Consider the following 23,773-nt stretch of genomic DNA (forward strand, 5'->3'; position numbering starts at 1 on the left):
CAGCTGTAGCTCCGATTGGACCCCTAGCCTGGGAACCTCCATATGCCACAGGTGCAGACCTAAAAAGACCAAAAAAAAAAAAAAAAAAAAGAAAAGAAATTACACAAATGGCCTGCATAACATACCTATTGGATAGCACTGCTTTAAAGTGTTTACTTAGATATGAAGAAAAACTATTTGACTCTGAGAGAGATTGGGTAATTTAGGAAGGGAGGTTAAAGATTTCAGTCCCAGAAGATCTTTAAAAACAGTGCAGCTAGCCTATCACCTATCTTGAATAACTTAGGACTTTTGCTTTCCTTGGCGGCAGAGAAGAAAAGAAAACACAGAGGCTCCTAAGGTGCCTTCCAAGGACAACCGAATCCACTTATTATCAAGTGTTAGTAGGCGTACAAAATTGTCGGAAGAGCTGGAGGAGCAGGTTCTAGGTGGAGCTTCTAGGAACAACTGTCAACCCCCAGAATTGCACTGCTTCTGTGAGGGGAAAAATGCTGCCAGCATCCCAGGCAGCTGATGACGATTGAGCACACTCTTCCCTTGGCCACATCCATGCACACTCTTCCCTTGGCCACTCTCCTGATTTTACTGAATTCTGATTTCAAAGTCTCACGTGGAGGTAACTGGCAGAACATAAGTAAGCATCTAGTTGAAAGGAACTCTGGGAAATGCAGTTTTTAGTGTTCCAGCTTTTGCAATAGATCATGACATGCTTGAAGGAAGTTGCAGTATTGACAAGCCAATCCACAGTACTTACCATAAGGGTGGAGGGAATGTTTGCAAGGATACCGATGTGAGAAAAAGAGCTTGGCACATCCAGCCAAGCTGGAGCATACCAATACCTGAGGGGAATGGAGGTAAGAGCAATGACCATGAACATGGATGAACCTTGAAAACATTATGCTAATCAAAGAAGCCTCTCAAAAAAGACCATGTATTGTATGACTCCATTTATATTAAATGTCCAGAATAGACATCTTTAGAGACAGAAAGTAGATTAATGGTTGTCTAGGGCTGAGAAATGTTGGGTAGATTGGGGTGAAGGCTAATGGGTACAGGGTTTCTTTTAGGGATAGTGAAATGTTTAAAATTGATTGTGGTGATGGATGCACAACTCTGTGAATATAGTAAAATCCATTGACTCATGCATTTAAGAGAGTGAATTGTATGGTATGTTAGTTTTATTTCAGTAAATATGTTTTTTTCATGTTCTTCCAAATTTCTGAAATGAACTTCCAAGTAGATGAATATATAATTTATTGATATTGTTACAGAGGCCTCCTTTTCTAGAATGTATCCAGACTGACTCTCTTGTTGAAAACAACTAAAATTGTTGGCTTAAATATCAAAACCATCTTCTTAAAAGCAGCTTGCCATAGAGGAAAATATCATGCTAAAACATAAGGCATGAACCAAAAGAGGTAAGTGGAGCACTGAAGCTTCTTTTGAGGAAATTTACCAAAACTGGCAAACTGAACTTCATTTCTCATGGAGAACAAAGTTCAGGACCCATGCACAATGGGAGGCTGATCAGAGATCCTGCCCTCTGCAAGGGATTAATCTCCAAAATTTATAAACAATTTCTGCAGCTCCATACCAAAAAAACAAACAACCCCATCAAAAAATGGGCAGAAGATCTAAACAGACAGTTCTCCAAAGAAGACATACAGATGGCCAAAAAACACATGAAAAGATGTTCAACATCACTCATTATTAGAGAAATGCAAATCAAAGCCACTATGAGGTACCACCTTTCACCAGCCAGAATGGCCATCATCAAAAAATCTACAAACAATAAGTGCTGGAGAGGGTGTGGAGAAAAAGCAACACTAGTACACTGTATGTGGGATTGTAAATGGGTGCAACCACTGTGGAAAACAGTATGGAGATTCCTCAGAAAACTAAACATAGAACTACCATTTTATCCAGCAATCCCACTCCCGAGCATCTATCCAGAGAAAACCATGACTCACAAAGACACATGCTCTGATGTTCATTGCAGCACTATTTTCAATAGCCAAGACATGGAAACAACCTAAATGTCCATCGACAGAGAAGTGGATCAAGAAGAAGTGGTACATATACACAATGGAATATTACTCAGCCATTAAAAGGAACGAAATACCAGCATTTTTAGCAACATGGATGGACCTAGAAATTATCATGCTAAGTGAAGTCAGCCATACAATGAGACACCAACGTCAAATGCTTTCACTGACATGTGGAATCTGAAAAAAGGACAAACTGAACTTCTTTGCAGAACAGATGCTGCCTCACAGACATTGAAAAACTTATGGTCTCCGGAGGAAACAGTTTGGGGGGTGGGGGGATGTGCTTGGATTGTGGGATGGAAATCCTGTGAAATTGGATTTTGATGATCATTATACAACTACAGATGCGATAAATTCATTTGAGTAATAAAATAAATAAAAATTTTAAAATATTAAAAAAAAAGAGATCCTGCCCTCATAAAGTTTGGACCAGAAATAAACCCATCCCCAAACCCTCCCCCAGTGGTCAGCAAGGAAAGTTGCCTTGGTGCTGAGCAGAAGTGGAGTGAGGAGGAACTATCCCCCAAATTTATAACCACAGACTAGGAACATTCCAAATTTACATTCCTGGGTAGTCCTACAAACCTCAAGATATGGGTTAAGTTAAATGTGATGAAGTACTGATATAAAGTGGTGAAGAGCTGCTGCAAGGCTTCTGAGGCTAGGTCAGAAGGACTGCAACTTCCACCACATTCTCTTGGAACACTCACTTTCAGGAGATTACCTCTCAGAGTCCAGCTGCCTTGCTCTGAGAAGACCAAACCATATGGAGGTGTCTCTGATCACAGTCCCACATATGCCCAGCCTTTGAGATATTCTGGTCCAGGCATCAGGTATGTGAATGAAGAAGTCTCAAAGTGATTTCAGATGCCAGCCAAATGAGTAATTCTTGGAGTTCAAGTCTTCCCTTCTGAGGACCCAGATATTGTGGAGCTATATGATAAGCCAAATAAGGTGGTTATTGGGTTTTTTAAATCAAAATATAGTTGATTTACAAAGTTGTGTTAGTTTCAGGTGTACAGCAAGGTGATTCAAATATTTATATATATATTTTCAAATTATTTTCTTTATAAGTTATAAGATTGAATATAGTTCCCTGTGCTATACAGTAGGTCATTATTATTTATCTATTTTACATATAGTAGTATATGTATATTAATCCTAAAGTCCCAGTTTATCCCTCCTCCCTTTCCCCTTTGGTGACCATAAGTTTTTTTTCTGTGTCTGTGAGTCTGTTTCTGTTTTGTAAATAAGTTTATTTGTACATATTTTTTAAGATTCCACATATGTTATATGATATTTGTCTTTGACTTACTTCACTTAATATGATAATCTCTAATTGTATCCATGTGGCTGCAAATGACATCATTTCATTCTTTTTTATGGCTGAGTAATATTCCATTGTATATATGTACCACATCTTCTTTACCCATTCATCTGTTGATGGACATTTAGGTTGCTTCCATGCCTTGGCTATTGTAAATTCTGCTGCTATGAACATTGGGGTGCATGTATCTTTTCAGATTATAGTTTTCTCTAGATATATGCCCAGGAGTGGAGTTGCTAGATTTATACGATAACTCTAGTTTTTTAAGGAACCTCCACGCTATTCTCCATAGTGACTTCACCAATGTACATTCACACCAACAGTGTAGGAGTCTTCCTTTTTCTCTACATCCTCTCCAGCATTTATTATTTGTAGACTTTCTACCAATGGCCATTCTGACTGGTGTGAGTTGATACTTCATTGTAGTTTTGATTTCTAATAATTAGCAATATTGAGCACTTTTTCATATGCCTGTTGGCCATTTGTACGTCTTCTTTGAAAAAAATACCTATTTAAGTCTTTGGCTCATTTTTCGATTGGGTTATTTGGTTGTTTTTTTTTTTTGATATTGAATTGTATGCGCTGTTCATATATTTTGGAAATTAAGTCTTTGTTGGTTGCATTGTTTGCAAATATTTTCTCCCATTCTATAGGTTGTTTTCTTGTTTTGTTTATGGTTTCCAAATTGGTTATTGTTTTATATCACTAAGTTTGAGGTGGCTTGTGATGCAGCAGTTATTTTGAGAATAGATTTTATTACCTGGAAATGGATGTTGCCCTAAGAAAAGCCTAAAGTGTGTGGCCTTAGCTTTGGGAAAAAGTGGCAGGAAAAAACTGGAGGTGTCTTTGAGAAGATTGTTAGCAGAAGCCTGATAGGGCCCCAGAGGACAGTCAATGAGCGCTTACAAGAAAATGAGAAAATTATTGGAAGCTGCAGGAAAAGGGAGCCTTTTTCCATGGTGGTGAAAAGTTTAAGAATACTCTTGTCTACCGTAACATGGAAAGTAGGAGCTATACTTGATAAACCCAGTGATATAGTTCAGGAGATTTCTGGGTCAAATGTTCAAAGTGCCAAAAGGTTTCTTTTAGCTGCAATGATAAGATTTAGAGAGAACTGAACTTAAAAAGGAACAAAATTTGGAAGAACTATAAAGGAGCCAGGACTTGCTGGATTTAAAAAAAAAAAAAAAAAAAAAAAAAAAAGCTGTTTCTTGCTCCCAGCTGTTCCAGAGGTCAAATATTATCAAATTTAAAAATGATTTTAGGGTAAAGATCAAAGCCAGGGAGCCTGTAAGATCCTTGGTTTGAAACCTCAGAAAGATCTAAGGTGGTGCCTCATAGAACCTTTCAGCTAGACAAAGGCCTTGCGAAGATCTCAAAGATGTGCCTTGATTATCATAGCCCTGGGGAGCGTAAGGCACCCCCAGCATTGCAGTCTTCCCAGCTGAGGGCCCAGTCACCATGGAGCAGAGACAGGACATCTCTACTCTGTCCTATCCATGTTTAACCAGCAGGGTTTGAGAGCATAAAATGGTTATAGTTTTAGATTTTAAATTTGGGGTAGTTTGTTACACATCAATAGAAACCAGAATAGGATACATGACACATTCAAAGAACCCAAAAATTTGGTATGGTAGATAAAGATGGGCTACTCCTGAGCACTTGAAGTAACTATCATCTTGGTTGTTTCTATTAGAAGAAATCCAACATCAGATAAAGAAGAAAAGGCAAGATTATCCGAGACAGTGTAGTCAGGAAACTTAGGGAGATGTGGCTTATACCTCTGTATAACCCCTAAACCAAGTAGAGCACCTTACTCATTTTCAGTCTTTCCCATTCAGTGTAGAGATAAATACAGAGGCCTCCGGTCCTACCCAGGTTGGCTTTACATCAGGTTTCCTTGCAGAGCAGAGGCCAATCACAGTGGCTCTCACCCCACTTGAGCAACAACCCAGCAAACGTCCAAGCTGGCCTTCTACATTGTCCCTGCTCTATTCCTGGCTAAAGTCAGGCAACTGTTACAAATCCTGGGATTGAGATTGGTCCATCTCACCTTTGGCAAAACCACCTTTCTGTTAGTGGCCCTAGTTGTTTGATCACTGTGGGGAAGGGGGGCAAAAGCAAGAAATTCTCTATAGTTTTTTTTGGCTCACATCTGATTCCCCTGTCCCCTGGACCATTCCCCTACAATGGGCGTCAATCTCAAGGATACTCTGCCACGGCTCACTCTACTCTACATGAATTGTGTAGCTTTACGTGAATTCTAAATCTGAAGGCATTCAATCTTTAGGTCATTTTTGCATGGCTTTCACTTTGGAACGCACCCAGGGTGTAGGGCAAATGCCTGCTGACCCCATGTTTATTTTTTCAGCTGGTGATTAAAGTTCTGGTCCAATTATAATAGATGGGAATGCCGATGTCTTTTGTCCATTTTCAGCTTGATTGCAAATCTTGCATTGCATATGGGTCATATTTCTATTCTCAGAATGTAACGTAAAAGTAATTTTCATGTCTGTGTTTCCAAAGTAAATATCATTATGTTTGCCCCCCACCTCCACCCCACAGAACTATTTTAAAAAGAAAAGACATGAGTATGGAAGACTAATACTCCAAGCTTCTAGGCTTTCTTAAGTTATAAAGCCTTTTTAAAAATATTCTATAGGAGTTCCCATCGTGGCACAGCGGAAATGAATCCAACTAGGAACCATGAGGTTGTGGGTTTGATCCCTGGCCTTGCTCAGTGGGTTAAGGACCCGGTGTTGCTATGAGCTGTGGTGTAGCTCACAGATGCGGCTCAGATCCAGCATTGCTGTGGCTGTGGTGTAGGCCAGTGTCTACAGCTCCAATTAAACCCCTAGCCTGGGAACATCCATATGCCGAGGGAGCGGCCCTAGAAAAGACAAAAGACAAAATATATATATATGTATATGTACATATATATATACTATAATCTGTGACAACTATTCTGCCTATAGTATCTTATACCTCCTTAATTATTAACAGTACTCCCTTTTCTTTCTTTTTTTTTCTTTTTTTTGGGGGGGGGGGCTTGCCTGAGGCATATAAAAGTTCTCAGGCCAAGGATCAAACCTGTGCCACAGAAGGGACCCAGGCTGCTGCAGTGGCAGAACACTGGATACTTAACCCACTGCATCACAAGGGAACTCCAACAGTACTCCTATGTATTTATTCAATCATTTAATATATATTGATTGAGAGACTACTGTGACCCAGATATTGGGGATACAAAAGCAATGAAGTTCAACAAAAAAAGAGACAGTCAATAAACAGTAAACAAATAGATAAGGTAATTTCACATTGAGAAAAAAAATGCTTTGAAGAAAATAAGCAGGGGTAAGGAATAATTAAGGGAGGTCACTCTAGGTGCAACAGTCAGAGAAGGTCTCTCTCTTCTCTGGAATCTGTGAAGGAGCCAGCTGTGCAAAAGGCCCAGGAAAAGAGCTGTGGTCAGAGGGGACAGCAAATGCTGAAGCCCAAGTGTGGCAAGAACTTGGAGGAAGTCAGAATGGCATTGGAGAGGCAGGCAAAGACCAGATGGTGCAGGACGTCGTGGGCCTCCCCATTGAGGGGATTTTTACCAAATGAGTCATGTCATCAGATTAATATTTTAAAATATCACAGCCTACTTCAACAGGTGTGAGAAATGAATGGGAGGTGGGTTGAGGGCCAGGACAGGAAGCTCAAGTCCAATTAAAAGTTTGCAACAGTTTATAAGAAGAGGCTGCTGCCCTTAAGCCATCAGCAAAATGTATGTTTTGAGTGTCTTTTTAGGCAATGCTCGTAGATTGGCACTAATTTACATGCACTGTGATATAGTTGGCTAGTAGGTACTCAATAGATATTATGTCCCTTCTCTTGACACCTTGGGTTCTGTGTCTCAGTAGGTGGGTGAATCAGCATCTTCAATCTCTGAAAATGCAATAAACACATTAATTCAATGCTACAAAAGTTTTGAGCACTTGATATGTGTAAGTCACTGTGTTAAAATCTGGATAATCAAAAATAAATGATACTCACTACCAGCTCTCCAGAAAGCTATAGTCTGAGAACAAGCAAGCAGCCTACCAGCGGTAAGCAAATCAGTAAAAAGACGGTGCTTGGCTTTCCATTTGTGAGTGGAATAAGTCCCTTAGAGTCCTGGGAGCAGAGTATTCTATAGACCTTTGAATGGGCTGGGAAGAGGAGATGAACCAGAAATACTTAGCTCATGTCAGAAATGCAAAGAGAAGAGTTTCCTGGTGGCTTAGCTGGTTAATGATTTGGCACTGCTGTGGCTCTGGTTACCTCTGTGGCTTGTGTTTGATCCCTGGCCCTGGGAACTTCAGTATGCCATGGGTGCAGCCAAAAAAGGGGGGAAAAAAAGAAATGAAAAGAGAATTTGTATCTTTAACTTCCTCTGTGCAGCCCTCTCTGGAATGGAGCTCCTGCAGCAGATTTGCTGGTATGTTTTTCTTTTTACTTCCTGATATCTGGGATGGTGGAGGCCAGTGAGAAAGAGAAAGAGAGATCCTCTAACTTCAAGGAAGGTTAGAGTCACCTCATTCATAAAAAGTGATTTCTTCAACCAAACAAAATATTTCTCACAATGAGATATGACATATCATTCCCTTGCCAAGTAAAAACAGCTTCCAGTAATCATGACATTTAAAAATTACTTTAGGAGTACCCATTGAGGCTTAGCAGTAACGAACCTGACTAGTATTCATAAGGACACAGGTTCAATCCCTGGCCTCGCTCAGTGGGTTAAGGATTGGCAATTGCCATAAGCTATTTACGTAGCTCAGCTATTATGTAGGTCGCAGATGTGACTCAGATCTGGCATTGCTGTGACTGTGGTGTAGGCTGGCAGCTGTAGCTCGGATTAGACCCCTATGCTGGGAACCTCTATATGCCATGAACGAGGCCCTAAAAAGCAAAATAGATAAATTAATTAAAATATATTGATGCCCCTGGGGAAGCAATCCCATTTACCATAACATCCAAAAGAATAAAATACCTAGGAGTAAAATATATTGATGCCTGGATCCTGCCCCAGAGATTTTTTTTATTTAATTGGTCTGTGCCATGTCCTGGGCATCAGTATTTTTTAAAACTTCTTTTCTAGGTAATTCTAATGTGCAGCCAGGATTGGGAATTACTTGTCTGCTAGCTCATTAAAGAGTTGCATTTGGTTACTTGATGATGATCAAAGATCTGATATTCTATGGGGGAGGGGGGAAGGGACTAAAATGTAGACTCAAAATATGGCAACTTGTTTTCCACAGACTAGGTCATACACTCCTATAGTTCCCTGTACTATTCCTTCCTAGGAATTAAACTGTGTGTGTGTGTGTGTGTGTGTGTGTGTGTGTGTGTGTGTGTGAGAGAGAGAGAGAGAGAGAGAGAGAGAGGGAGATTGCGTGGTTAATGTCAGCCTTCCTGTTGAAATATAGACTTCATGAGTGCAGGACATCTGTATCTGCAAATCAAGGCAGTATAGCATTGTTTTTAAAAACACAAGTTCTAGGAGTTCCCATCGTGGCTCAGTGGTTAACGAATCCGACTAGGAACCATGAGGTTTCGGGTTTGATCCCTGGCCTTGCTCAGTGGGTTAAGGATCTGGTGTTGGGGAGAGCTTTGGTGTAGGTCACAGACACGGCTCGGATCTGGTGTTCCTGTGGCTGTGGTGTAAGCCGGCGGCTGCAGCTCTGATTAGACCCCTAGCCTGGGAACCTCCATAAGCTATGGGAGCAGCCCAATAAATGGCAAAAAGACAAATAATAATAATAATAAATAAAGTAAAATAAAAACGCAAGTTCTAGAGTCAGTTTGCTTTGGAATCTCAGTTCTATCACCAGTTGTGAGATCTTGGGTAAATATTTAATTATCTGTGTCTCAGTTTCCTCAGCTACAAATGGGAAAATGGTTGCAAAATTAGGGTATTTGTGAGATTATATGAGATGTGTGGTGGTTTTAACATATGTCTGCAAATTCTTCAGCACTTTTCCCTCCAAAATACATAGCTGAAGTTCTCCTCCCTTGAGAATGGGTGACTTAATGACTGTCTAATAGAGTGTGACAGAAGTGGTAGTGTCTTTGAGATTAGGACATAAAAGGCATTGTGGCTTTTGATCATTTGCTCTGAGGGAAGTCAGCTGCCTTGTTGTGAAGACACTCAATCAGCTGATGGAGAGGCCCACATGGTGAAGACCTGAGGCTTCCTGCCAGCAGCCCTGTGAGGAAGCCACCTTGGAAATAACCCTCTAGCCCCAGTCAAGTCTTCAGATGACTGCGGTCCCTGCCAACATCCTGACAGAAATCTCCTGTGAGACCCTGAACCAGAACCAATCTGCTAAACCACTCTGGAATTCCTTACCTATAGGAACTGAGAAAATAATACCCCTTGTTTAAGCCATTACATTTTAGGGCAATTTGTTACCAAGAAGTGGAGAATAATACAAGCTGGTAATGTTAAAGCACTTAAAAGATACATAGTAAATACTCAGTAAATTTTGGTCCTTATTGCAACTGCATTATTCTCCTCCAAGTCCTTGGTGCCTAACACCTGCTACCTATTAAGAACCCACTATAGAGCATGTGAGTGAATGAATAAAAAGACACACAAAGTAAATAAAAGATTGAAGCATTTATCCATGGCAGTGTTTTCTGAAGTGGTTTCTGAAGTTATTTGAGCAAGGACATTTTCAAACAAAATCTTACCCATGTTATCAATCAGGATTTTGCCAAAAACAAAACAAAAAACAAACAAACAAAAAAACAACAACAAAAAACCCAAACGACCTTAGGCCTTTCAAACAGAGGGACTCTAATACTGGGAATTGGTTACAGAAGCAATTCAAGAGCTGAGAAGCCAAACAGGAAAGGGTGAGGCAACTTAGAAATTAGCCAGAGCAGGAAGCTGCTATTATTCCTAGAGTTAGAGGGACAATGAGAAGAGGGGGTTAATTGCCTGAGTCCAGAAGTCTGGGCCATCCACAGTGAGGCCACAGAAGGAAGGTTTTTGGGTCAGAGCCATGAAAGAGGAGCCACCTGAGTCAGAAAGAGGATGAAACTCTTTAGCTTCCTCCCTTCTCTTGCCCTGAGTCTTTCTCCAGTGTATCCCATTGGCCAAATCTCCCTGAAAGACAGCTGATAAGGGAGCCTGGGAAATAAATGTAGTTCCCTGTGAAACAGAACAGAGCAGAAGGGTGAGGAACAAGTCTGTAAGCAAAATTATATATATATATATAATATATGTAATTACATATGCACATGTATTTATATATATGTGTGTGTATAAATGCATAGTATATAGAGAGAAGATGATAAAGCAAATGTGGGAAAATGACCAGCATACACCAAAAAAGAAAAAAAAGTAAAAAGCATTATTTTGTTTATTTTATAAGTTTAAATGTAAAGTATTTGGACTTCCTGTCGTGGCTCTGCGGAAATAAATCTGACTAGTATCCATGAGGATGCAGGTTTAATCCCTGGCCTTGTTCAGTGGGTTAAGGATCCAGTGTTGCCATTAGCTGTGGTGTAGGTCACAGATGTGGCTTGGATCTGGCGTTGCTATGGCTGTGGCATAGGCCAGTGGCTACAACTTCAATTCGACCCCTAGCCGGGGAACTTCCATATGCTGTGGGTACAGCCCTAAAAAGACACCCTCCCAAAAAAAGTAGTGTATTTGTGCTTTTGGTAGAATTTATATGAATACATGTTAATATATGAGGAGTCTCTGGTGTGGCCACACCACACAGGATCTGAGCCTCATCTGCAACCTACACCACAGCTCACAGCATTGCTGGATCCTTAACCCACTGAGCGAGGCCAGGGATCAAACCTGCGTCCTCAAGGATGCTAGTCAGATTTATTAACCACTGAGCCATGGTGGGTACTCCATGCTGTGTTAAAATTTAAGGTGTGGCTTACTTGAATGTGCATATAATTTGTTTTAACTGTTAAAGAAAATCCCAAGTGTTCACACTTTGGCTCAGTGGGTTAAGAACCTGACTAGTATCCATGAGAATGTGGATCTGGTGTTGCCATGGCAGTGGCCTGGGGGATTCAATCCCTAGCCTGGAACGGTGGGTTAAGGATCCAGCATAGCTGTAGCAGCAGCTTAGGTCACAACTGCAGCTTGGATCTGATCCCTGGCTCGGGAACTCCATATGCCATGGGGGTGGCCAAAAAAAAAATCAAGATGTAGTATTCAAGATTAAGACTCAAAAATTGTATCAAACAAGATTTATCAATCTATCGGAAAATTACTGGCACTCAGGGGAAAATGTAAAAAGAAAATGAAAGGCAATTTACTAAGAAGAAATGCAAAATACCAAAAAGATATGTTTTTTAAAAACTGCCTAGTAATAAAAAGAAATACAATTTTATTAAATCACGAATTTTTTTTTTCTTTTGCATGTGTAACTTATGGAAGTTCTGGGGCAAAGGATCAAATCAGAGCTGCAGCTGCAGCCCATGCCACAGCCATGACAACACCAGATCTGAGCTGCATCTTCAACCTATGCCACAGCTTACAGCCATGCCAGATCTTTAACCCACTGAACGAGGCCAAGGATTGAACCCAAATCCTCACAGAGACAACAATGGGTCCTTAACCCACTGAGCCACAACGGGAACTCCAGCCATGAAATATTTTTATAAAACAAATAGGTAAATTGGTTTTAAAAAATCTTAATACCCAATTAATAAAGGTAGGACAAAGAACTGTATATACTCATTATGTATAACAAGAAGGAATGTAAATTGGTTCTTTCTGGAGCATTAATTTAGCGATCCATTTAAATAGACTTAAAAATACGCATACTCTATGACACAGAAATTCTACTTCTAGGAGTGTATCTTATGGTGATATTTGTAGGTATCACAAAATATTTGACACAAGGAATATTTATAAAATGAAAAAATTAGAAACAACCATATTTCTACAATTGGCTAATCAAGCCAAAGTAGATGCATAACAATGGAGAGTTATACAGCCATTAGAAATGACATACAGGAAGAATAGTTTTAGGAAAAGGAAAAATACTCTCATTATATTGAATAGGAAAAAGTGGCTTATAATATAGTAATATCACATTATTTAAAAAGCTTACTTGTGCCTAGTTGCAAGACAAATAATTTATACCCAAGTGTTACTTTTGGTGACAGACAGGTGGTAAGATTATGGACAATTTAATTGTATTTCACTTGATCACCTGTATCTTGTAAATTTTCTTCAATAAAATTTATTTATTTTTTTTAGGGCCACACATGCCGCATATGGAAGTTCCCAGGCCAGGGGTTGAAGTGGAGCTGCAGCTGCTGGCTTGTATCACAGACACAGTATCCAAGCTGCATCTGCAACCTACACCACAGCTCATGGCAGCACCAGGTCTCCAACCCACTGAGCAACGCCATAAATCAGTTCGTTACCACTGAGCCACAATGGAAACTCCTAAATATTATTATTATTATTTGTCTTTTTGCCTTTTTCTGGGGCCACTCCTGTGGCATATGGAGGTTCCCAGGCTAGGGGTCTAATTAGAGCTGTAGCTGCCGGCCTACGCCACAGCCATAGCAACTCGGGATTCAAGCCACGTCTTTGACCTACACTACGGCTCATGGCAACGCCGGATCCTTAACCCACTGAGCAAGGCCAGGGATCAAACCCGCAACCTCATGGTTCCTAGTCGGATTCGTTAACCACTGAGCAAGGCCAGGGATTAAACTAAGTCCTCAAGGATGCTAGTTAGATTCGTTTCCGCTGAGCCACGACGGGAAATCCCAACACATTTTATTTACATTCAAAACACTTCCTCTGGACCACTCATTCTCTGGCTGGGCCTCTGGAAGACCCTAACCCCTCAAATTCCAGACTTTCTCCAAAAGCCATCCCTTCCCAGAATACTCAGAGGCAGGACAATGAAGGCAGGGCCTATCCTAGATACCTTCAGAGCTATAGCTCCAGCACAAACCTCTGCTCAGTGAAAAATTCACATTCCAAGTTTGACAGAAATATTTCCATACATATGGAACTATAGCCAGAAACAGTTATTCCTCCATTCTGGAAAAGATATTCTGAATTTCCCAAAGAAATGCTTGAAGGGATCAATTCCTTAAAACTGAAATTGTTACCCTCAATCTGGGAAATTTAATTTCATGCTTCCAAGTGGATATTACGGGCATTGCTTTGTTTTTTAGGACGTACGTAGCTCTAATTATATGGAAACTATGCACCAAGGAACCACATGGCAACCATCACACAGTTGGAGGGTAATTATCAGTTCCTTTCTGTTGTCTAAACCACAGCCAGTCAATAAAGTATTAAAACTGTAAATAACACACATAATAATTAATCTGTTAACTCTTTAGGCACTATAGTACTAGGTGTATATATGCCTTGGGAGAGTAGAATGTTTAATCATAAAAATTTCAAGTCTCAATTTTCCTAAACAAAACGACTTCAAAACAAATGGAAGAAATGCTAAGACTCTAGATAGCATCTGGCTTAAAAAAAAAAAAAAAAAAAGCTGAACTCTTTGTTTGTGCCTTAAGGAAACTGTAAAGTATTAGATATCCAGCTTTGGGGACAATGGAACCAGAATGTTAGTCAACCCTGTTAATTTCACTAATTCATTCAAAATACAAAGGATCCCAACCTGTGAAATGGGATCAGTCAAAACTGATTTGACAATGGATGTGATTACTGTTTAAGCCTGCCTCAGGAGCTTTCTCTCTAAATTACTTTCACAATCCTCCTAGTTCTCTAGATCTTTGTTCAAAGATCAAAATATTCAACAAATATTTGTATTAAGATCTTACAGCAGTGTCAGGTAAGGAGATTCCTAAAGAATTTCTTTGATTCCTCCAATTGCCTAGGGGGTGCAGTGTTAAGCATTTAATCAGAGTCCCCAAATGGGTCATGACAGAAGATTCTAAGATCACTGCCATAAGTTTCATGCCAGCTGTCCCAGGCAACCAATTGCATTAAGCAGTCCGTTTTTAACCTCTGAGTGTCTACCCTGGCCAAGTGCTCTGTAGATAGATGGAGCCAATTGAGTTGGCACTAAACGGTTTGGGATGTGGAACTGAGAGAACTCTGATTTTGTATTCTAGGCAGATAGTGTACATTTACAGGGCGCCAAACTGCAGAAAGACCTGTACCACACACATATAGAAGAGTAAAGGGACTGAAAAACATAATTCTTTTTTTTTTTTTGTCTTTTTTTTTTTTGCTATTTCTTTGGGCTGCATCTGCGGCATATGGAGGTCCCCAGGCTAGGGGTCTAATTGGAGCTGTAGTTGCTGGCCTACACCAGAGCCACAGCAACGTGGGATCTGAGCCGCATCTGCGACCTACACCACAGCTCACGGCAACGCCGGATCGTTAACCCACTGAGCAAGGGCAGGGACTGAACCCGCAACCTCATGGTTCCTAGTCGGATTCGTTAACCACTGCGCCACGACAGGAACTCCCTGAAAAACATAATTCTGATGCTGTAAGTTTTTACAGTTGAGCTAGAGATTAAGAATTTGGGAGTTGCTATCAATTACATCTTAAAAAGAATTAAAAAAAAAAAAAAAAAGAATTTTGGTGCCAGAAAGGACTTTAGGAATAAAGAGGTCCTATAAGTCCCATGCATGCCCCCCTCGTCCCCCTGCCAATCATAGAGGGTCTGCTTATGCCCAAAAGGCTAAAAAATGTTTAATTCTATTTGCTTTTTTTTTTTTTTCTTTTTTTAGCGGCACCCAAGTCATATGGAAGTTCCCAGGCCAAGGATCAAATTTGAGCCGAAGCTGTGACCTATGCCACAGCTGCAGCGACATCAGATCCTCAACCCACTGCTTCCAGCTAGGGGTCAAACATGAACCTCCTCAGAGACAATGCTGGATTCTTAACCCACTGTGCCACAGCAGGAACTCCTAAAGTTTAGTACTTGGATGAGTTAGGAACTGGTGATTGCAGGCATAGGTAAGAGAAAAACATTTATTTTTAAATTAATTTTCAGACATATGAATAATAATTTTTTTTTGGCATTTTGCCATTTCTTGGGCCGCTTCCCGCAGCATATGGGGTTCCCAGGCTAGGGGTAGAATAGGAGCTACAGTCACTGGCCTACCCAGAGCCACAGCAACACGGGATCGGAGCCGTGTCTGCAACCTACACCACAGCTCACGGCAATGTCAGATCCTTAACCCACTGAGCAAGGCCAGGGATCGAACCCACAACCTCATGGTTCCTAGTCGGATTCATTAACCACTGAGCCACGACGGGAACTCTGAATAATTTCTTATAGAAAATTAAATTTTAAAAATGAGGAACGCCTATATATACTGATATAGAATGGATATGTGTGCTTATAATTTTAATTGACATTGTCAGATTGTCCTCTATATGGACTGTAGCAATTTAAGCTCCCACCAGCCAAGTATGAGACTCTGTTTCCCCATTCTCTGACCAATGAAGGATTTTTACCATTTTTTCCTTATCAATCTTATAAATCAAATATGGTGTGATTTAAGTTTTAATTTCCATTACTCCAAAGAGTGAGACTGAGCATTTTTTCATTTCTACAAGCATAATTTTATTTCCTTTTCTATGAGCTGTGTTTTTATATTTTGCCCATTTTCATACAATGTTGGTCTTTTGATGATGTATTTGTGAGAGTTTTTACACACTAGAGAAATTAGCCTTCATGCCATTCATTGCACCTCTTCCCCCTACTCCGCCCCCAGTTTTTGTTGGTCATTGACTCTATGATTTTTGTGTGTGTGTCTTTTTGTATTTTCTAGGGCCACACCCTCGGCATATGGAGGTTCCTAGGCTAGGGGTCTAATTGGAGCTGTGGCTGCCGGCCTACGCCACAGCCACAGCAACACAGGATCCGAGCTGAGTCTGCGACCTACACCACACCTCACGGCAATGCTGGATCCTTAACCCACTGAGCGAGGCCAGGGATGGAACACGCAACCTCATGGTTCCCAGTCAGATTCGTTAACCACTGCGCCACGACAGGAACTCCTAACTCTATGATTTTTTCATGCAGCATATTTTTCTTTTCACATCATCAAAGGGGTTAACTTTAGAGATTCTTGGTTTTGTGTCTTCATTAGAAAGGCCTTCTCTCCATAAGGATATGCCAGAATATTTCATATGCTTTCTTCTTATCCTTTTATTTTTTATATCTAAATCTTTGATTAACTGGAACTTATTCTGATATTAAAAAGTTAAATTGAGTTTCTATTGTGTATCAGTGGTAATGAACCCTACTAGTATCCATGAGGATGTGGAGTTCAATCCCTGGCCCCACTCAGTGGTTTAAGGATCCAGCGTTGCTGTGAGATGTGGCATAGGTCACAGACATGGCTCAGATCCTGTGTTGCTGTGGCTGTGGCACAGGCAGAGGCAGCTCTGATTTCAACCCCTAGCCTGGAAACTTGCATGTGCTGTGGGTACAGCCCTAAAAAGCAAAAAAAAAAAAAGTTAAATCAAAATTCAACATTTCTTCTCGAGATAGCTACCTCAATGGTCTTAAAATCATTGAGCAATCCATATTTTCCCCAATTGAAGAGCATTACTTTGTCATATAGTAAATTTATGTATTTGAGCCCTTTTTTTTTTTTTTTTTTTGTCTTTTTGCTATTTCTTTGGGCCGCTCCCACAGCATATGGAGGTCCCCAGGCTAGGGGTCTAATCGGAGCTGTAGCCACTAGCCTATGCCAGAGCCACAACAACGCAGGATCCGAGCTGCGTCTGCAACCTACACCACAGCTCACGGCAACGCCGGATCGTTTACCCACTGAGCAAGGGCAGGGACCGAACCCGCAACTTCATGGTTCCTAGTCGGATTCGTTAACCACTGCGCCACGACGGGAACTCCTGAAACCTTTTCTATGCTATGTTGATCTGTTGATCTGTGTGTCTGTACAGACATCAGTGCTATAGTTTTGATTCTTTGAAGTCTTATAATATGGTTTAAAGTCTAATAAGATCAGTCTCCCCTCAATATTTTTCCTGTTCAGAATTTTCCTGACTACTCTTGCTCCTTTATTTTCCCATATGAACTTTAGAATCAGCTTGTCAAGTTCCCAGGAAAATAATTCTCTTGGTATTTTTACTGGGATTGTGGTAAATATTTTCAGGTTAACCTAGTGAGAATTGTTATCTTTATGTTGTTGATTCTTTTGTTCTAAGAACATGGCAGGGCTGTTTGTAAAGCAACTTTTGATTTCCTCAGGAGTGTTTTAAAGTTTTATTCAAATAAGTCCTGTACATTTCTTGTTCAATTTTATTTTTCTTCTTGGCGCAATTGTGAATAATGACTTTTCTCCTTAAATACAGAATATTTAGGACATATTCTGCACACCTGAGTCAATATTTTCTGATTTCAAATATCATATCGTATTTCTGAAGCAGTGTGACATCAATGCCAAAGCACTCCAGGAATTCTCAAATTATGAAGTTTTCAAAGTAAATAAGTTGTAATTGATTTTAATTCTTTAAAGTCTCCACACAAGGACATGTTGAGGATCTGGCTTTAAAATCTAAGTTAAACAACAACAACAACACAGCACTCTCTGTGTTAAAAAAATAGTAAAATCAGTGAAAACTTTCTTTTTCAAAATAAGTTTCCACTATCACCCCTGCAGGCATACCTAGAAATAGGGGTCTTCTTAAAATGTAAATTGGAGGCATTCCCTGGTGGCTCAAGCAGGTTGAGGATCTGGTGTTGTCAGTGCTGTGGCTTGGATTCCACCCCTGGCCTGGGAATTTTCGCATTCCATGGGCACGGCCAAAAAAAAAGTAAATTGGATCATCTGACTCCCAAGCTTAAAATAATTAGTGTCTTCTGATTGCACTGTAAATAAAATCAACACCTAAGCAAACTTCGCAGTCTGGACCGAGGTGAGTAGGGAGGGTCATCTCTGCTCCATGTGGTATCAGTTAGGCTGGCTCCAATGGGGAACTGGAGGGTGCACTTCAAGTTAGCAGATTAATTCTTGCCCATAGTCAGTTGGGGCTATGGGCAAGCTCAATTCTATTCCATGTGGACCTCTCCACAGGCTGCTTAGATTTCTTCCCAACATTATGACTTGGTTCAAGAGTGAGTGTCTGTGGAGCTTCGAGTGGCTCGCTGGGCTAAGGGTCTGGTGTTGTCACTACCGTGGCTTGGGTTGCTGCTGCGGGTTTGATCCCCAGCCTAGGAAATGCTGTAGGCATGGCCTAGATAGATAGATAAATAGATAGATAAATAAAAAAGTTTTTTAAAGAAAGTGTATGAGACAGAAAGTAGAAGGTACCAGTTTCCCAAAGTAGCATCCAGTGTAGCATCCAGTGTAGCATCACTTCCACTGTGTTCTAATAGTTAAGATTCAGGAGAAAGGTGTATAATTGTACTTTTTTTCCCTTTTTGGCCACTCTGTGGCTTATGGAGGTCCCAGGCCAGGGATCCAATCTGAGCCAGACTTGGGACCTACAGCTAGAGCTGTGGCAATACCAGATGCTTCACCCACTGTGTCAGGCCAGAGATAGAACCTGAACCCCTACAGCTGCAGAGACACCATGGACCCTGTTTCACCACAGCAGGAAATCCTAATCCTACTTCTTGATGAGAAAATTGCCAAAGAATCCAGTACATGTTTTGAAACCATAGCATCCATCTAGATAAAGCAGGTTCTCTCTCATTCCCGCCCCCCAATCTACCTGACAGAGGGGTCTCCTCCCCAAATCTCTTCTTCCTCTCCAGCTCATCTCTTCTCTACAAGAAGCAATCTAACTTCAGCCTCCATAACTGAACTTGCTCTCACCTCATGCTCATCCAGGGGCCCTTCTAGTTCATAGACTGTGAAAGTTAAACCAGAAGACTGGGAATTCTTAGCTTGAGGTCCAAGGACCTCTGAAATTGTATGTCTAATCAGGCACATCAGTGCACTTTTTCTGGGCAGGTGCCATCAAGAAGTAGAATTTTTTGTTTTGTTTTGCTTCTGTTGTTGTCGTTTTGCCTTTTCTAGTGCCGATCCCGCAGCATATGGAGGTTCCCAGGCTAGGGGTCTAATCAGAGCTGTAGCTGCCGGCCTACGCCACAGCAACATGGGATCCGAGCTGCATCTGCGACCTACATCACAGCTCACGGCAATGCCAGATCCTTACCCCACTGAGCAAGGTCAGGGATCATATCCACAACCTCATTGTTCCTAGTTGGATTTGTTAACCACTGAGCCACAAAGGGAACTCCCAAGAAGAAAGATTTTTTTAAAAAGGGAGTTACCTATTGGCTCAGTAGGTTAAGGATCCGGCATTGTCATTGTTGTGGCACAGGTTCAACTCCTGGCTCGGGAACTTCCAAGTGCCTTGCTAGAAAAAAAACAAAAGAAGAAGTAGGATCATCTCAGCTTCTCAACAAGATCTGTGTTTCAGAAAAGATTACTAGCCAGCCAGGGTTCTACAGGACCACTAAGCACCTTAGCTTAGATTTCTATGTCTGTTAATAACAATAGATCCAGCGTTTTGGGGGGAGCTAAGTGCCAGGTACTATTCTAAAAGCTTTATCTTGGAGTTCCCACTGTGGCACAGTGGGTTAAGGATCTGGCATTGCCGCAGCTGCAGCTTAGATTCAATCCCTGGCCCGGGAGTTTCCAAATGCCCCAGGTGTGGGGGCAAAAAGAAAAAGCCTTATGTTCATGGTGTCATTTCATCCTCACAATTCTCACAGTTACCCTTTGAAATAGGTGTTATTACAGAGTTCCCATTGAGGCTCAGCAGTAACGAATCTGACTAGTATCCATGAGGATGCAGGTTTGATACCTGGCTCTGCTCATTGGGTTAAGGATCTGGCATTGCCCTGAGCTGTGGTGTAGGTCACAGATGCCGCTTGGATCTTGCATTGCTGTGGCTGCGGCGTAGGCTGGCAGTTACAGCTTCCATTTGACCTGTAGCTGGGAACTTCCGTATGCCACAGGTGTGGCCCTAAAAAGACAAAAAACAAAAAGAAAGGAAGAAAGAAGGTGTTATTACTATTCCCATTTTACAGATGAGTAAACTGAAAGACAGTGATGTTGCTATGGACCGAATGTTTGTGTCTTCCCCCAAATTCTAAAAATGTTGAAACCCTGATCCCAATGTAATAGTTTTTGGAGGCAGGGCCTTTGGGAGGTAATTAGGTCAGAAGGTTGGAGCTTTCATGAATGCAATTAGTGCCCTAAAAGAGGAGGCCAGAGAGCTAGCCAGATCCCTTTCTACCATGTGGGGATAAAATAAGTCAGCAGTCTGCAACCTGGAAGAAGGCTTTCACTGAACTGGACCAGGCTGGCACCCTCTTCTCAACTTCCAGCCTCCAGAACTGTAAGAAATACATTTCTGTGTATATAAGCTCCCCAGTCAATAGTGCTTTGTTACAGCAGCCCAAACTGACTAAGGATCTAGCCCAGGGTTATACAACAGGTTGAGTAGCAACAGCAGGAATAAACTCAGGCAATGTGACTTTGGAATCTATATGCTTAATCCCAACTCTGCATTGCCTATCAAAATACCCTGATCATTTTTATAGTTAAGTAGTATTCCAGTGTGTCAATAGGTCACAATTTGGGTAATCAGTTTCCCATTATTTAAATCCCCTCATTTTACACATGAGAATGTTAGCTCTTATAGACATTAGGTAACTTGTAGACTAATTAGCAAAGGACCCCGCTCATAATAATAGCTAATGGCTGTCATTTATTAAGTGCCTGCTGTGTGCCTGGCCTTTATTGTAGGCCCTTTGAATCCTTACCCCATATGAGATTAGTGTTAGATACGAGGAAACAAAACCCAAAGGAATTAAGTAATGCCTAAGAGCACACAGCTGGCAAGCATTAGAAAAAGGATTAAATTCCAGAACCTGTGCCCTTTCTTCTCTGCTACACCATCTCCTGTAAATTACAGGCATTCTGCTTTTCAGTACTATTTACACGAAGGGCCCCACTCCTAAAATGCTGATGAAAGTGTAAGTTCAATCACCTTCAAGAGCAATTTGGCTATATTTGTCAAACTGACGGATGTACGTACATTCACAGCAATGTACATAATGTAAATATACAAACAGTACTGAAGTGTACACTTTAAAATAGTTAAAATGGTCAATTTTATGTTTTTACCACAATAAAAAAGTTAAAAAAAACCCAACATATATATTCTTTAACCCAACAGTTTAACTAGGAAATATTTTTTTAATTTTATCTTTATTTTATATTGGCATATACTGGATTTACAATGTTGTGTTCATTTCAGGTGTACAGCAAAGTGATTCAGTTATACATATATCCATTCTTTTTCAGATTCTTTTCCCATTAAGATTATTACAGAATATTGAGTAATTGTGCTATGCAGTAGGTCCTTGTTATCTATTTTATATATTGTAGTATGTATATGTTAATCAAAACCCCAATTTACCCTCTGGTAATCATAAGTTTGTTTTCAAAGTCTGTGAGTCTGTTTCTGTTTTGTAAATAAGTTCATTTGGTATCACCTTTTTTAAAATACATATTCCACTTGTAAATGGTATGTGATACTTGTCTTCTCTTTCTGACTTAGTATGAATAATCTCTAGGTTCGTTCATGTTGCTGCAAATGGCATCATTTCTTTTTTAGGGCTGAGTAACATTCCATTGTAGATATTACCACATATTCTTAGCCATTCCTCTGTTGATGGACCTTTAGGTTGCTTCCATGTCTTGGCTGTTGTGAATAGTTTCTGCAATGAACACTGGGGTGCATGTATCTATTCAAATTACAGTTTTCTCTGATATATGTCCAGGAGTGGGATTGCTGGATCATATGGTAGTTCTGTTTTTATGTGTTTTTGTTTTGTTTTTTTGCCAGGCATGCGGAAGTTCCTGGGCAGGGGATCGAACCTGCGTCCCAGCACTTTTGCGATGCTGGCAATCCTGTTGCATGACAATAGGGACTCCTATTGTTTGTAGACTTTTTGACGATGGCCATTCTGACTGGTGTGAGGTAGTTTGGATTTGCATTGCTCTACTAATTAGTGATGTTGAACATCTTTTCATGTGCTTTTTGGCCATCTGTATGTCTTCAGAGAAATGTCTATTTGAGATCTTTTGTCCATTTAAAAAATTTATTTATATAGAGTTGCATGAGATGATTATATATTTTGGAGATTAATCCTGTGTCAGTTGCTTCCTTTGCAAATATTTTCTCCTGTTCTGTGGGTTGTCTTTTTGTTTCGCTTATGATTTCTTTTTCTATGCCAAAGCCTTTAAGTTTAATTAGGTCTCATTTGTTTATTTTTGTTTTTATTTTAATTACTCTAGGAGGTGGATCCAAAAAGATGTTGCTGTGATTTATGTTGAAGAGTGTTCTGCCTGTCTCTGCCTCTAAGAGTTTTATAGTATCCCGCCTTACATTTAGATCTTGAATCCATTTTGAGTTTATTTTTGTGTACAATGTCACAAAATGTTCTGGAGTTCCTGCTGTGGCAAGGTAGGTTAGAAATCTGACTTCAGTGGCTCAGATTGCTATGGAGGTGTGGGTTTGATCCCCAGCCCAGCACAATGGGCTAAAAGATCTGGTGTTGCCACAGCTGCAGAGTAGGTCGCAGTTGGAGCTTGGATTCAATCCTTGGCCTAAGAACTCCATATGACGTGAGTGTGATCATAAAAAAAGAACGTTCTAATTTCATTCTTTTACCTGTGGCTATAACTAGAAACTTACCCTATTGATATATACATTTGGGGAAAAAAATGTATCCTCAAGAATATTGATTACAACATTGTTTGTATCAACAAATGATTAGATGCAAGTGACCATCAGGAAGAGACTAGTAAAATAAATGATGGTCTACTATGTAAAGGAATACCATGCAGCCTTTTAAAAGGAACAGAAAGATGTTTATACTAATGGAGAAGGATTGCCATGATATATTGTAAAGTGAAAAAGGTGAACAACTGTGTGAAAAAATAGGTGGTGGGAGGTTAGGGGGTAGGAGAGAAGGGGAACAAAATATATACATATTTGCTTATATACTGATAGACCCATCTCTGAAAAGAAACACAAGAAACGTCTCACCTTGGTGGCTTCTGAGAAGGAGAACCGGTAGCTGGCGACAGGATGGAGACTTTAATACCTTTTGAATTTTGAAGTTTTGTGAACTCAAAAAACTAAATCAAATTTAAAATCTATTTATACACACACACACACATACATTTATATATATATATATATATTCATGAGTTCCCATTGTGGCTCAGTGGTTAACGAACCCAACTAGTATCCATGAGGACATGGGTTCCATCCCTGGCCTCGCTCAGTGGGTTAAGGATCAGACGTTGCTGTGAGCTGTGGTGTAGGTCACAGACTTGGCTCGGATCCTGAGTTGCTGTGGCTGCGGCAGAGGCCAGC

General features: G+C 40.5%; 2 long non-coding RNA genes across 2 annotated transcripts in view; both read left to right on the plus strand.

The window, feature by feature from the left end:
* The window catches only part of LOC106509808 (uncharacterized), a 143,387-nt gene extending 140,936 nt beyond the window's left edge, over window positions 1-2,451 (plus strand). The window contains exon 7 of the long non-coding RNA XR_014841874.1: window positions 311-2,451. This is a non-coding gene — a long non-coding RNA (uncharacterized LOC106509808). The remainder of the gene's footprint in view (window positions 1-310) is intronic.
* Window positions 1-23,773, plus strand: part of LOC146404771 (uncharacterized) — a 1,009,186-nt gene that overhangs the window by 481,874 nt on the left and 503,539 nt on the right. The gene's annotated exons all lie outside the window — the stretch shown is intronic.

This window comes from Sus scrofa, chromosome 3, assembly GCF_054392235.1.
Source record: "Sus scrofa isolate SSC_HxYL_T2T_F1_AM1 chromosome 3, Sscrofa_HxYL_maternal_Yorkshire_Landrace_v2.0, whole genome shotgun sequence".
NCBI classification, from domain to species: Eukaryota; Metazoa; Chordata; class Mammalia; order Artiodactyla; family Suidae; genus Sus; species Sus scrofa.